Here is a 2,949-nt window from a genome sequence, read left to right as displayed (position 1 = left end):
CATGCATGCATAAACTTTCGTACATTACATCATTCATAACACTACTTAAGAGTCGTAGCATGTCATGCATTTCATTGTCAAGCATATACAAGTCATCGTGCAACACGACATCTCATACATACGTTCATCGTATCATAAGATATCATCATATCATTGTAAAAGATTGATTTACACGTCTTAGTTGAACAAATATCTCAATTATTCTCCAAATTAAGCATATAATACTCATAGATATTCTTTAAGTCGATGGCTTATAACATTTAACATTTATTGCAAAAGATATATTGTATGTAACATTATTAATTGGTCCATTGATAGGCATGTAATGGAATCAAAAGGGCCACACTACTATTCAGCCTTTCTAAATATGATATAAATCCTTCCAAATCTGTAAAACTCAAGCCCACCACAAATGGAACTTACTCACATCTTAGCTGCAAACTTCGCCCTTCTCCTATTTATCTATGCTCTCTTTCATATTGCATGGACATCCATCACTCACCGCACGAACAAAAGACTCCCACCAGAAGCCGGTGGTGCTTTGCCAGTGATAGGCCACCTCCATAAACTAAGCACAACCGAGCCAACCCACAAAACCTTGGCCAAAATGGCCGACGCCTACGGACCAATCTTCACCATAAGATTAGGCATGAGTAGAGCCCTTATCGTGAGCAATTGGGAAATAGTGCGAGAGTGCTTTACCACAAACGACAGAATCTTCGCTTCCCGCTCAAAAACTCTTGCCTCAAAGCTACTCGCCTACAACTACGCAGCGTTGGGGGTTAGCTCCTACGGTCCATATTGGCGCCATGTACGCAAAATAACCACGCTTAAACTCCTCACGAACCACCGCCTCGAGCAGCTCCAACACATTAGAATATCCGAGGTTCAAAGTTCAATCAAGAAACTACATGAATTATGTGCCGACAAGGGATCAAATGGGAAAGTGTTGGTGGAGATGAAGACGTGGTTTGGGGACCTAACTTTGAATACAATATTCAAGATGGTGGTGGGAAAGCGATTCAGCACTGATTTTGAAGGCAGTGATGCGGCGCAGTGTAGAGAGGCGTTGAGGGATTTTCTTGAGCTGTTTGGGGTATTTGTTCCTTCAGATTCGTTCCCATTTCTAAGTTGGTTGGATGTTGGAGGGTATAAGAAGGCCATGAAGAGGACGGCGAAGGTGCTGGACGAGATGCTTGCTAAATGGGTCGAAGAGCATCGAGAAAAGAAGAAGAATTTGGGTGAAGGTGGAGTGAACACAATGGAGCATGACTTCATGGATGGGATGCTCTCTACTATCAACGGTGCCGGAGAGTTGGCTGGTTTTGATGTCGAATACGGTCACCAAAGCCACTTGTTTGGTAAGCATATATGTTTCTGTTAGGAATCACGGATCTCCACAATGGTATGATATTGTCCACTTGGAACATAATCCTACCAATGGAGATGTATTCCTTATTTATAAACCCACAATCATTCCCTCGAACAAAGTACACCATAGAGCCTCCCTTGAGGCCTATAGAGCCCTCGAGCAGCCTCCCTTTAATTGAGGCTTGACTCCTTCTATGGAGTCTCGAAAAAAGTATATCCTTTGTTCGATACATTAGTCACTTTTGACACATCTTTGTTTGACATTTGAGGATTCTATTGACATGGCTAAATTTAGGGCATGACTCTATACCTTGTTAGGAATCACGAATCTCCATAATGGTATGATATTGTCCACTTTGAGCACAAGCTCTCGTGACTTTGCTCTGGGTTTGCAAAAAGGACTCATACCAATGGAGATGTATTCCTTACTTATAAACTCACGATCATTCCCTAAATTAGCCGTGGGACTGCCTCCCAACAATCCTCAACCGTTTCTACTTTAGTTCATAAAGACTTCTTAGTTTTTACTTGGTGCATAGCTGAGAATGATGATGTTATGTAGACCGTACTATTGGGTGGAGGTGATAGTACATTGATAACTATGACATGGGCTCTTTCTCTACTCCTCAACAACGAAGAGGCACTGAAGAAAGCTCAACTTGAATTAGATGAAAAAGTCGGAAGATCGAGACAAGTGAAAGAATCTGATGTCAACAATTTACCATATCTCCAAGCTATTGTGAAGGAGACGTTGCGTTTGTATCCTGTAATGCCGTTGTTGTTACCTCATGAATCTGTAGAAGATTGTACGGTTTCAGGCTATCATATTCCTGCAAAGACACGTCTAATAGTGAATGTTCAAAAGCTACAATTAGACCCAAATGTCTGGGAGAATCCTTCTGAATTTCGACCAGAAAGGTTTTTAACGAACCACACAAAGTTTGATATGAGAGGACAAAATATGCAACTAATGCCTTTTGGAAGTGGCCGAAGGATGTGTCCTGGAATCTCGTTTGCCCTTCAACTTATACATTTTGCTCTTGCAAGTCTACTTCATGAATTTGAAATTGGTAGGCCATCAGAAGAATTACTTACTATGGACGAGGGATTTGGATTAACTCTTCCACGAAAAACTCCATTGGAAGTTGTTTTACGTCCACGCCTTTCTAATGAAGTTTACGAATAATTTTGAAATTAAGTTGAGGACAACAAATGAAACTATTTGTAAAAGTATGGTGTAATGTGATTATTATCCTAAAGTGTATAGGTAAAATAAGTTCAATAAACTTAATAAAATATAAATTTGATATAATTATAATATAATTATCTGTTAAAGCTAATATTTTGTATCTATATTTCCAAATTAAAATTATTAACATAAAGAGATAAAAGAGATTATGTTATAAAACTTTTTTCTCTTGTGGGGTGACTCCTACAAGATTTATGTAATACTGAAAAAAAATAATAAAAAATAAAGGACAAAAAGGTCATTTTGCTTCTCCCGCCATTGTAGGGGTACGAGTGGAACCCTAGCAGACGACTTGCAAAAGAGAAAAACAAAGAGAGAGTTGAGAGAAC

The 2,949-nt window shown here is 39.3% G+C and overlaps 1 pseudogene across 1 annotated transcript; it reads left to right on the top strand.

Annotated features, from left to right (window-relative positions):
- Window positions 1-305: 305 nt before the first annotated feature.
- LOC111780599 (cytochrome P450 CYP82D47-like) lies at window positions 306-2,673 on the top strand (annotated as a pseudogene). The gene is made up of 2 exons (XR_015413620.1): window positions 306-1,361; window positions 1,934-2,673. The product of XR_015413620.1 is annotated as a cytochrome P450 CYP82D47-like (transcript).
- The last annotated feature ends 276 nt before the right edge of the window (window positions 2,674-2,949 follow it).

The sequence above is a fragment of the Cucurbita pepo genome, chromosome 18 (genome assembly GCF_057944985.1).
Source record: "Cucurbita pepo subsp. pepo isolate OVF chromosome 18, ASM5794498v1, whole genome shotgun sequence".
In the NCBI taxonomy this organism is placed as follows: domain Eukaryota; kingdom Viridiplantae; phylum Streptophyta; class Magnoliopsida; order Cucurbitales; family Cucurbitaceae; genus Cucurbita; species Cucurbita pepo.
Note: the sequence above shows the minus strand (reverse complement) of the source record. Positions and strands in the feature narration are given on the sequence as shown.